This window comes from Ascaphus truei, chromosome 14 (genome assembly GCF_040206685.1).
Source record: "Ascaphus truei isolate aAscTru1 chromosome 14, aAscTru1.hap1, whole genome shotgun sequence".
NCBI classification, from domain to species: domain Eukaryota; kingdom Metazoa; phylum Chordata; class Amphibia; order Anura; family Ascaphidae; genus Ascaphus; species Ascaphus truei.
The window spans coordinates 18,273,119-18,286,457 of record NC_134496.1 but is presented as its reverse complement, the minus strand read 5'-3'; positions in this window follow the sequence as shown (position 1 = coordinate 18,286,457).

Genomic DNA, 13,339 nt, shown 5'->3' with positions numbered 1-13,339 from the left:
ACATCAGGGACACATACCTCTCACCTTCTCCCTCCGAATACACAGACATCAGGGACACGTACCTCTCACCTCCTCCTAATACACAGACATCAGGGACACATACCTCTCACCTTCTCCCTCCTAATACACAGACATCAGGGACACATACCTCTCACCTTCTCCCTCCGAATACACAGACATCAGGGACACGTACCTCTCACCTCCTCCTAATACACAGACATCAGGGACACATACCTCTCACCTTCTCCCTCCTAATACACAGACATCAGGAACACATACATCTCACCTCCTCCTAATACACAGACATCAGGGACACTTACCTTTTACCTCCTCCTAATACAGAGACATCAGGAACACATACATGTCACCTCCTCCTAATACACAGACATCAGGGACACTTACCTTTTACCTCCTCCTAATACAGAGACATCAGGGACACATACCTCTTACCTCCTCCTAATACGCAGATATCAGGGGCACGTACCTCTCACCTCCTAATACGCAGATATCAGGTACCTGATATCTAATACGCAGATACCATGGACATACAAGTCATAACATTTCATTTGTATAAGGTTTTTTTCTGTATTTTACTAAATGCACATTTTTGTTAATTTCCCTTTTTTTAGGGTTGAAAAGAACTTATTGAATTATTTTTTAACGGATGTGTTATTATAGGGATTGTGTTTAAATTATTCTCACATTGATTACAAAATACACAGTATATTTGTCTTAGATTGTAACTATTAACAGTGTTCCTCCCCCCCCCCCCCAAATAGGAAGTGCAGAGCGGGTAACCCGCGCCTAGCACATCGTGTTCTGTGGGGTCAGAGGGTTTAGGATTGCATAAGGTTTGTAATGCTTGTTTCCTTTATTTAAGGACAGGGGAAGGGAGCAGGATGTTTACAAAGCAGTATTACCCCACCTGGTTATAACACGCAGAGTTATACAGGGGAGGTTACAAAGCAGTGTTACCCCACCTGGGTATAACACGCAGAGTTATACAGGGGGGGTTACAAAGCAGTGTTACCCCACCTGGGTATAACACGCAGAGTTATACAGGGGGGTTACAAAGCAGTATTACCCCACCTGGTTATAACACGCAGAGTTATACAGGGGGGGTTACAAAGCAGTGTTACCCCACCTGGGTATAACACGCAGAGTGATACGGGGGGGGTTACAGAGCAGTATTACCCCACCTGGGTATAACACGCAGAGTGATACAGGGGGGTTACAGAGCAGTGTTACCCCACCTGGGTATAACACGCAGAGTGATACAGGGGGGTTACAGAGCAGTGTTACCCCACCTGGGTATAACACGCAGAGTTATACAGGGGGGTTACCGAGCAGTATTACCCCACCTGGGTATAACACGCAGAGTTATACAGGGGGGTTACAGAGCAGTGTTACCCCACCTGGGTATAACACGCGGAGTAATACAGGGGGGTTACAGAGCAGTATTACCCCACCTGGGTATAACACGCACTTACAACATTTGCAGCATGGAATAGGTAACCACTGTCATGGAACAGGTATACCCCTGTCTACATTTCTGTTTCACCCCCCCTTTTTCCTCGCAGCCCTGCTTGTCAGCTTATTAGTGCCAGCTGTATGTGTTTGGTTCTGCACACAAAACACAGTGCTATTTCCCCTCTCCCAGCAGCTTGCTGTGTTAAAGATGCTACATTATTGATACATGTTGTAGCTTCCCCAGACATTCCTGTGAGTTGCCATGGCAGCCCCAGCCTCTCTCTCAAATGGGCTAGTCTGCTTTCTCCCCCTCTGCTCTGCCCACAGATGGTCTGTCCCCAGACTATCTTACTACCCAGCAGACATTGCTTTTTCCTTTCCACCATTTTCCCTGGATTCGTGAGTACCTCACTGTAACCCCTGTAATGGTGCTCCAGGATTATCTTTTCACCTCCTTTACTACTAAGCGCACACAGAGATTTAGACCTACACCTCTACACAAGCAACTGTATTTATCTGCTTTCCCCAAAATAAAGTAAGAAAAGAAACAGACCTTGTCGTGCTTGGAAAAGAGGGCGAGTTGACACTATCTGAGTTAAGTCATCCTACACGTGACCCTCTGGCTTCCAGAATAGTGAAAAGATATCGTGTGCCTTACAGACACTTACAGGAGCTGCTACTCCAGACTCCATGACAATATAGAGCAGCCTCTACAGCAGTACATGCAAGCAGCATACACAGCTATACAGAGCTGCCTCTACAGCAGACAAAGGAAGCACCTAGTAGCTCAAACTGCACAGCAGCCTGCAGCCTTAACAGACAAGCAGCAGCTCAAACTGCACAGCAGCCTTGCAACAAACAGTGCTTCTTACACAAAACCTAACTGCCTTTTTCTCTGTCTGAGTTCACCCTCTGCACAGCCCTATAGTGAGGAGCCACCTTCCCACCTACCCCTGCGCACGTTCCCCCGGCCAGCGCCATCAAGGGCCACGCCGCCGGACACCCGCCAGGACACGGGTCAGAGCCAACGGACACCTGTGAGTACAGCTCCCCTACGCTGCACGCTGCAGGACACCGCTCGGCATCATCTGAGACAGACGCCCATCGCTGACAAGGTAAAAGACCGCACGCCACACGCACTGGCAAAAGGCCTACACACACCTACAGCATGGCTGAACTCAGAGCCTCAACATCCAGTTGCTTTCCAGGGGGAGCATAAAGGGGAATAGAACAGAAGACAAAACAATCTAAGTGCAGACAGTTTTATAACTAATGTATAAAATCTATGTTCGATCTTGGCTCATAAGTGTTGCCTACTTACAAGATGTAAGTCAAAAACAAGCGGTTTTGACACAATGGTCTCTGCCAGAAGGATTTCTCAACCAGGGATGTGGAGTCTCCAACTCTCAGCTCAGCAGCAGTGTGTATGCAAAAGAAAAGATAACCATAGTGCAGACCAGTACTATAAAAAACTCGACTTTATGGGGTTAAAAATGAACACTTACAATAAAAACAAGTGATTTAAGCATGTATCACAATCATTGTGATCAAGGAGAGAAAGCCTCACCAGACATCACGCAGGAAAGCGATCACTCAGACGCAGAGAACGCCGCGCAACCGCAACAGGCGCGGGCAGGCGCAAGGCCCAAATGGACAGTCACACTGACACAAAAGGCCCGTGAAAAATATGAGACTGACATTGAAGCATACCGCGAAAGGTTAGAGAAGGCCTGGGAGGACACTGGTCGTGAAATATGTAACGTTGCAAGTACTAGTGATCAGGAGAAACAAATAAGGCAAGCTATAGCCCAATTGAGGTCAAGTCACAAACGTTACCAAATGCTGTCACAAACATATCTCGCATACCTAAAAAGAATTAACACGGAGGAAAGCCTCAGCGAACGTGACCAGCAGGAGGCAACTGACCGGGAGTGTGACGGCTTCGTGCAGACCACTGTTACTGAGGCCGAAGACCAGAGAAAGGACCTTTTGCTGGAAACTGCATCACAGCGCTCCAGCACATCCAGACACTCATCAAAGTCAGCAAGATCAGCACAATCCAACGCGTCCAACGCAAGCGCAAGCGCTACCAAGGCGCGAGCCACCGCGGAGGCCGCACGTGCCAGGGCCGAATATGGTCGGAGAGAGGCAACCGTACGGGCAGAAAGAGCGCGCATAGAAGAGGAAGAGCGGAACGCTGCCGCTGCTACCGCCGCCGCTGCCAATGCCGCTGCCGCCGTGCTTAGAAAGGCCGAATTGGACGCGGATCTAGAGGCACTTAATCAAGAGAAGGAAGACGCCGCCGCTATAGCCCAAGCCGAAGTCCTAGAAGCCGCCGTGCAACAGGACGGCGGGGAGCAACCGTACAGACGGATTGCGTCAGAGGATCCAGCCCGACGTACTGAAGACTACGTAAGGAGCCTCTTCAGCGTAAACACCAGCGCACCATCTCAACACGGAGGGAGTGACACCACAGACACTGAAGACTCGCTAGGACCACGAGGAGAAGACGCTGCTCCATCAATGGCACATGCTGCCTGGGATAGCCACAGCCGCAACAGTGATCCCCCATGCGGGAGAAAACAGCCCCTCAAACTAGCCAGCAGCCATCACGCGTCCACGCCAAGGAAGAGGCGACCGCACAGACCGTCCCAGCAACTACCTCAGAACGGGACAAACACGCCGATGCCTCAGGTCTGACAGACATAGCCAAGTACATGGTCCGGCGCGACCTGGTACAACAAGCAGGGCTCATCTGCTTTGACGACCGCCCTGAGAACTACCGGACGTGGAAGTTCACGTTCAAGGACGCAATCGACAGCTTGGACTTCTCAGCAAGGGAAGAGCTCAACCTGTTAGTCAAGTTCCTGGGGAACGATTCCGGAGAGTACGCAAAAAGACTGCGGGCAGCGAACGCGCATTAACCCCAAGTAGGTCTGGACCTAGTGTGGGAAAGGCTGGAAGAATCCTACGGCAGCCCCGAAGCAGTCGAGGATTCGCTCTTCAAAAGAGTCGAAAGCTTCCCCAAGATCACTACTAAAGACTATTCAAAGTTACGAGATCTTGGAGACCTGCTGCAAGAACTGGAGTTCGCAAGGAAAGACCATTCCTTAATAGGTCTCAACGTCCTAGACTCAGCTCGTGGAGTGAGACCCATCCTGGAGAAGCTACCCTTCAAACTCCAAGAAAAATGGATCTCACAAGGTTCCAAATACAAAAGGGAGAAGCAAGTCGTCTACCCCCCATTCTCAGTTTTCTTGAGCTTCATTCGCGAAGCAGCAAGGACGAGGAACGACCCCAGCTTCTTCTTAGGTGCGCAAACCACATACAGTGCAAGCAGCCTGAGGAACGAGAGACCAGCGACGAGATATGGTAACCCCCAAACACCCATCTCGACCCGCAGGACGGACGTGCCTCCCACGACCCAAACTACTCCCGATCAGTCGGTCGCCGGAGACAAGGAACCAAGGGACCCAAACAGGTAATGTCCCATACACAAGAAGCCACACCCACTCAACAAGTGCTTTGGGTTCAGGATGAAGTCCCTAGAGGAACGCAAGAGGTTACTTGGAGAATTCGGGGTTTTCTTCAAGTGCTGCGGTTCCACGACTCACCTAGCCAGGAACTGTAAGGAAGAGAGCAAATGCACAGTGTGCGAAAGTGACAAACACGTGACAGCGTTACACCCAGAGGTGATGACACTCCACCAACTCAAGAACCCATCCTCCGTAGCGGAGCATGGCGGGGAGAAAGAAGAAGGAGAGTCAAAATCCGTCACATCTCAGCGCACTGAGGTATGCGGAAAAGAAGGTGACAAAATGTCCTGCTCCAAAATATGCCTCGTCGCAGTGCACCCCCAGGGACAACCTGAGAAGGCTATTCGGATGTACGCAATCCTCGACGACCAGAGCAACCGATCGCTGTTCAGGTCAGAGTTCTTCGACATGTTTAACATACAAGACGGTGCTTCTCCTTACACTCTCAGAACGTGCGCAGGGCGAATGGAGACCACAGGGAGAAGAGTGAATGGCTACACCATATGCTCAATAGACGGCAAAGTGAACATGCCCCTTCCCACACTCATCGAGTGCAACCACATGGCCACAAACAGGGACGAGATTCCCACACCAGATGTGGCACTCCATTACCCCCACCTCAAAGGAATAGCCAACCACATCCGGCCGGTGGAACAAGACGCCAAGATCCTGCTGCTGCTCGGTAGGGACATCATGAGGGTACATAAAGTCCGTAAACAGCATAACAGACCCCACAACGCACCATACGCCCAAAGACTCGACCTAGGATGGGTGATAGTGGGCAACTCGTGCACCAACAAAGAGCACGGGCAAGACTACGTTGATGCCCGTAGAACGGTGGTGACAGAATGTGGACACACATCTCTCTCTGAACCATGTCTTGGCCATCTCCAAGTGACCGAAGGGCCAAGTGAAGAGAAGAGACAAGGTCATACCCCTGAGACCAACAAAATCATCCTCGCATCAGAGGGATGTGACAATGGCCTAGGATGCTCAGCAATCCAGACAGCTAAGGATGACGAGTCGATTCCACCGAAGGAAGAAAGTAACCTCCCAAAGGTGACCGACAAAGGGATTGTCCAAAAGGTAACGAACGATCAAACAGTCCTCTCGCGAGCAGTGACACGACTAAGACGTACAGTTGTTCCTCTCCACAGAGTATCAAGCGACAAAGCAACCAACTGCCACGGCTGGCATAGCCGCAAAAGTTTGCGCCCCACAGGTGAAGCCACAGTGTCAAAAGGACTGTCCTCTCACACATCCAAAAGGAGACAGCCACAGAGACATTTCATAAAGGGTTTTACTAGGGCAAAAGAGACTGTTCTTCGTTACGTCCGGGGAGACAGAACCTCCCGATGGCAGTCAACAAAGAAACACAAAAGCGTTTCACCAAACTACGCGGAGATGTTCTCGTGCAAGAGAAATGCACCGATGACCTACGGTGCACAGCGTTCCAGACAACAAGGAACGATGACAAGCAAACGCCATCAAGGGAAGATGGAGGATTCCCAAAGTTAACAGTCAAGGAGCTCTCTAGAGACGGACTAAGCAGTTGGGTGACTCCGCTACCATTCCGTTCACAAAGAAGGCGCTTCCAAAACAATGGAGAACATGCCATCTCTAGGTTCACCTCGCACCTCTGCGACCTATAAAGGGAACCAGAGACCAAAAACAACTTTGTGGCCTTCATCCAGAAGATATTCTTTACCGGCCACGCAAAGCCAGCACCTCTAATGAAGAAAGGTGAAGAATGTTGGTACCTCCAATCACCTGGGGCCTACCACCCTCAGGAACCCGATCAAATCCGGGTAATGTTCAACCCCAGCGCTCAGCTTCAGGGAGTCTCCCTGAACGACGCCCCCTTTACTGGACTAGATTCGACAACCAGTCTTCCAGGGACATTAATCCGCTTCCGCAAGGAACCAAAAGCCATCTCCTCCCGCCAAACGCCAGGTGATAGGTTGACAAACTACCATGACTGGCACATCCACGAGGTGATGCACTCTGTAGAGAAAACTGCAGAGACAAAAGGACTGGTTTCTCACAAGGCTAAAAGGAAACAGTGCCAGAGACTCTTACAAAAGACATTGTGTTGCATCAAGCTAACCAAGAGCTGTGCAGCCACCCGGCTTCCCTTACTGGAAGGTTGGCCAAAGAACTTTAACGCCAGTGGTACCGGCCGGTATCACCTTGCTACGAGAATATGGACCTTTGCATTGTTATGTTATGTTTGCATTGCACATATGTTCCACATAGCATATTATATAGTGGTATCTACAGATACCAGACGGGGAGTGTCATGGAACAGGTATACCCCTGTCTACATTTCTGTTTCACCCCCCCTTTTTCCTCGCAGCCCTGCTTGTCAGCTTATTAGTGCCAGCTGTATGTGTTTGGTTCTGCACACAAAACACAGTGCTATTTCCCCTCTCCCAGCATCTTGCTGTGTTAAAGATGCTACATTATTGATACATGTTGTAGCTTCCCCAGACACTCCTGTGAGTTGCCATGGCAGCCCCAGCCTTTCTCTCAAATGGGCTAGTCTGCTTTCTCCCCCTCTGCTCTGCCCACGGATGGTCTGTCCCCAGACTATCTTACTACCCAGCAGACATTGCTTTTTCCTTTCCACCATTTTCCCTGGATTCGTGAGTACCTCACTGTAACCCCTGTAATGGTGCTCCAGGATTATCTTTTCACCTCCTTTACTACTAAGCACACACAGAGATTTAGACCTACACCTCTACACAAGCAACTGTATTTACCTGCTTTCCCCAAAATAAAGTAAGAAAAGAAACAGACCTTGTCGTGCTTGGAAAAGAGGGCGAGTTGACACTATCTGAGCTAAGTCATCCTACACGTGACCCTCTGGCTTCCAGAATAACCACCTTTCTCCGTGGGAGCCCGATCGGCACTTCCCAAGGATGTCTGTAAGTGTAACACCTGCAATGTACTATATGCAAAGCTCATATTCAAACTAAAATGGGGATTTGGGGGATTTTATTCCATATACATAAACCGGCTCCAAAAACAGATTGTAAGCTCACTAGGGCAGGGGCTCTGTCTGTAAAAAACGTCTCTACCGGATACTGCGTACCGCGCCCTATACTGTCATTGTGACGCGCCGAGTCCCATTGGGAGAAAAGCACTATATGAAATAAAGTTCGTTCTCTCTCTCTCTCCCCTCATTTGCATGTCTTAGACAGGTCTGCAACCCGCCTTTCACCATTATCACCCAACTTTCACTGCAGCAAGGGATTCTGGGAAATTACATGCAAATGAGCACACAGTGCCACCTTTTGCTTCAAAACCATTTGACATGGTCCCCTATAAGCTTAAACTTGCTGCATTACACAGCTTTGAGCACAGCCTGGGTTAAGATGCATAGCCAGTAAACTTACCCACAGACAGCCGTTTCTATATATCTCTATATATATAATCTCAGAGCTGTGTGTGTGGGGGGAGGGGAGTTAGTACAGGAGCAGCAGAGCTGTGGGGGGAGGGGAGTTAGTACAGGAGCAGCAGAGCAGTGTGCGTGGGGGGAGGGGAGTTAGTACAGGAGCAGTAGAGCTGTGTGTGGGGGAGGGGAGTTAGTACAGGAGCAGCAGAGCTGTGTGCATGGGGGGAGGGGAGTTAGTACAGGAGCAGCAGAGCTGTGTGCATGGGGGGAGGGGAGTTAGTACAGGAGCAGCAGAGCTGTGTGCGTGGGGGGAGGGGAGTTAGTACAGGAGCAGCAGAGCTGTGTGCGTGGGGGGAGGGGAGTTAGTACAGGAGCAGCAGAGCTGTGTGTGTGGGGGGGAGGGGAGTTAGTACAGGAGCAGAGAGCTGTGTGTGTGGGGGGAGGGGAGTTAGTACAGGAGCAGCAGAGCTGTGTGTGAGGGGGAGGGGAGTTAGTACAGGAGCAGCAGAGCTGTGTGTGTGGGGGAGGGGAGTTAGTACAGGAGCAGCAGAGCTGTGTGCGTGGGGGGAGGGGAGTTAGTACAGGTGCAATAGAGCTGTGTGTGTGGGGGGGAGTTAGTACAGGAGCAGTAGAGCTGTGTGTGGGGGGGGAGGGGAGTTAGTACAGGTGCAGTAGAGCTGTGTGTGTGGGGGGGAGGGGAGTTAGTACAGGAGCAGTAGAGCTGTGTGTGTGGGGGGGAGGGGGGTTAGTACAGGAGCAGTAGAGCTGTGTGTGTGGGGGGAGGGGAGTTAGTACAGGAGCAGCAGAGCTGTGTGCGTGGGGGGAGGGGAGTTAGTACAGGTGCAGTAGAGCTGTGTGTGTGGGGGGGGAGTTAGTACAGGAGCAGTAGAGCTGTGTGTGTGGGGGGGAGTTAGTACAGGTGCAGTAGAGCTGTGTGTGTGGGGGTGGGAGGGGAGTTAGTACAGGAGCAGTAGAGCTGTGTGTGTGGGGGGGAGGGGTGTTAGTACAGGAGCAGCAGAGCTGTGTGGGGAGGGGAGGGGGGGTAGTACAGGAGCAGCAAAGCAGGATTAAGATGTAGTGACACAGTGTGTTTGCTCTGGCTCTGTACAGTAATAAAGGATTAATGTGACCTCATTACATAATGCCGATGACGCAGGGCGTATACGAGGACACCTCAGACTGTCTGTGAGTGCGTATCACAACCTGCATTTTGGGCTCTTGAAACGGTGTCCTGAGAAGGGCCTTTAGTGTGACCCGCTCTGCTAATCCCATACTACAGGCGGTCCTCCTGTCCCACAAATGGCATATCGGACGCTTTATAATACGCACCAATGGGCAGTTCTCCGGCGCTTTATAATACGCACCAATGGGCAGTTCTCCGACGCTTTATAATACGTAACAATGGGCAGTTCTCCGACGCTTTATAATACGTAACAATGGGCAGTTTTCCGACGCTTTATAATACGTACCAATGGGAAGTTCTCCGACGCTTTATAATACGTAACAATGGGCAGTTCTCCGACGCTTTATAATACGTAACAATGGGCAGTTCTCCGACGCTTTATAATACGTAACAATGGGCAGTTCTCCGACGCTTTATAATACGTAACAATGGGCAGTTCTCCGACGCTTTATAATACGTAACAATGGGCAGTTCTCCGACACTTTATAATACGTACCAATGGGCAGTTCTCCGACGCTTTATAATACGCACCAATGGGAAGTTCTCCGACGCTTTATAATACGCACCAATGGGCAGTTCTCCGACGCTTTATAATACGTAACAATGGGCAGTTCTCCGACGCTTTATAATACGTAACAATGGGCAGTTCTCCGACACTTTATAATACGTACCAATGGGCAGTTCTCCGACGCTTTATAATACGCACCAATGGGCAGTTCTTCGACGCTTTATAATACGCACCAATGGGCAGTTCTCCCACGCTTTATAATACGTAACAATGAGAAGTTCTTCGACGCTTTATAATACGCACCAATGGGCAGTTCTTCGACACTCTCATCCAGCGCTTTGTTAGAAAAACTTCAACAATGTAATATTCAGGATTCAGGTTTGCAGTTCAAATCTGCAGTCTTTATTTCTTCAATCGGCTCAGTGATTTAGCGAGGACACAACGTACAAAATACTTCTATTCAAGGTAGCAAGTATCTAAGAAGACAGTGGCTTATTCCTGCGACAGCTACTTTTTATACCCTTAGATCAAAGCGATATTAATCACTGGCTCAGCTAACTCGCTTTTGCCAACTAAATTACGTACTTGTTTTTCTGTTATTGTTATCAAGTACCTTATTTTAAGAACATTAGGAACTTACAAAAACAAGTCTTATCATTAAAATGTGCGTCATACTGTGACGATGACCATCAATTAAAGGCAGGTTGCCCAGCAAAGTAACCCCCGATTCATCAAATGTGTTTTTAAAGTGTCAGCTCTGCGGTCTAGGGCTGACTGCAGTTTTATAAAGGCTGCTAGCCTGTGTTTAAGGGGTTAATTGGAAAAGTACCCCTGGGATTGGGAAAATACAATTTAAAGCACAGATCAAAAGCTTAGCCAATTAACAGTATAACGTTCCTTAGGAATGTCCTAGTGTTCTAATTTTTTGTATCCAAACGATTAAGAGACATCTAGACTGATAGGATTTTATTCATGCATAAACGGGCATAGCCCTTGTGTAGGTACCTTTACAGTTATGTGAGGTGGGGGGATTTACATGAGAGGCAGGGGACAGCAGATACATTCAAAGGTTCACCCTGCTTGGTTATGACCCACCATACCATGGGGGCAGGCAGGCATAACCAAATCCCTGGCTTCTAAGGGACCATGGGGAGATGCACTCCAGGAAGTACACAAAAAGTCAGAGCTTCAAAGGGGTTAACCAGCTGGCCATCAACTGGGGGGATATTCTGACAAGAGCCAGATATTCTGTGACTGAGCAAAGGGGGTTTGGCCAGGCATGCTATGCAGGGGGGGCGTGGGACGTTCACATAGGCCCCTTAGTTTGCCCTGAAGCTTGTTGCCCGGTTACCAAGACTACTGGCAATCTTGCAATGGGGCAGAATTTGGCTCCACGCCCAGATTGGGTTTTGAAGGAATTAGAAGCTGGTGCGGGCGCATGGGGAGGGGATTCTCTGCTGTAACATCAGGAAGGAGCGGGCGGGGGTTAAGAGGAGTTTTATCACCATCACAGATTTGTACCCCGCTCAGGATTTCGTTAGATCTAAGGACTTGGAAACTAATTCTGCAAGGGCAGAACGAAATTCTTTAATTTGGCTGAAATATAGGGGTGGCAAGTTGCGCCCCCAGCCAAAAGACTGTCCTGTTGCCTAAACTTTCAGTCCAGAAACCTGTTATTTCATTGGAATATGTGTTGATTTGTGATATTTTGGTAATTCGGGCTGTGTGTGTTCTTTATGTGAATAAACCCAATTTATTTTATTTCATGCTTTTATTCAATCAAAGGATCCAGATGGTAAAAGGTGTTAAAAAAGCTTGGTGACACTGTGACGGTAACTCTGTGACAGGCTATTAATAATACACACCAAAAATATAACTGGGTTGAACTGAACACGACTAGATATGATAAAATATAATTAATTCCTTGAAAAAGGTGAACACACGAGATTATACAAATAACAGACAAAATATGCACTTACTTAAAGTTGGAATTATGAAATAATCACGAATCTTGATTAGCAGTTCATACAGCGATCTCAGAATGACACAAAGACACGAAAGACAATAGCCATAGGCTGAGCCTGGTTCTTATACAATTATTTCCCATTGAACACAACCTAAACCCAGCCCCTCTCATAAATCAGTGGTGAGGTTGACAGTTTTCCCCAGAGTAAAACTCCTCCCACCCAAGGACGTTTAAAAACTGCTTTTCCTATCTAAATAACTTCAGTTCAGTAGTACTTACTGGCACGCGAGACATAATACATTCCGGCGCGCATGACGCTCCCAATAAGACTAAATATTACTGTGTAATACTAAAATTAAGAGAGATATTAATATCTGTCTCTTAGGACCTGCTAGACATCATGTGTCTGTAATCGTTATTTGCGGCTCGGTCCCCCGGTTACACATGTAATTTTTAGCACGTTCAGCCGAGGACATCTCATAATATTCTTATATTTAATAAGGTCACTCATTCTGATATCTCCTTGGGTAACCGCACCCCTGGCCTCCATAACCCCTTGTCAAGCAATCATTTGAAGCTGGGCCGCTTGTGTAGCGAACATTTGTCACAGGTGCTATATTTCACACCCAATGCTCCAGACATTGCCCTTACCTGTCTCTACCAGCAATATGTGTTAACATACCCCAATCCCCCTCTGTACTTTTCACACCCAACATCAATCAAGCCTTTTGAAGCCCAGAGATTTCTGAAAAGACACCACACACATTTGTATTTTCCTAAACTGTAGCTCATTAACCCCTTAAGCCCCAGTGTGTGTGTGGTGCAGACACTGGCACAGAAACAATACATTTATACAGGGGAATAAACAGTTGGATGGATGAAGCAAGGCAAAAACACATTACTGGACCCCAGTCCAGTTAACCCCTTGCTTCCCAGGTGAGAGTAGAGGGTGGCCAAATGGGGTGTAACCCCTTTAATCCCGGGCCAAATCCTCTCTCTCATGACAGACACCTACTACTTGGTTTCAATTTGTCCCTGATACCAATAACATTGTATACTATTAATTTCAAACTGCCAACAAGATTCCTTAGGAGAAAAACAATTTAAAACATCTTAATCTATTGTGTGCTGAATGAAATATATATACCAATGGGCAGTTCTCTGATGCTTTATAATACGTACCTGTGAGGGTAGGGGTAGATGTGACTGCTTTTAATAAAGGTCAAGCCCGCCATTACCCCGTCAGTAATACATCTGTAAGCCAGGCTCCCGCACTTCA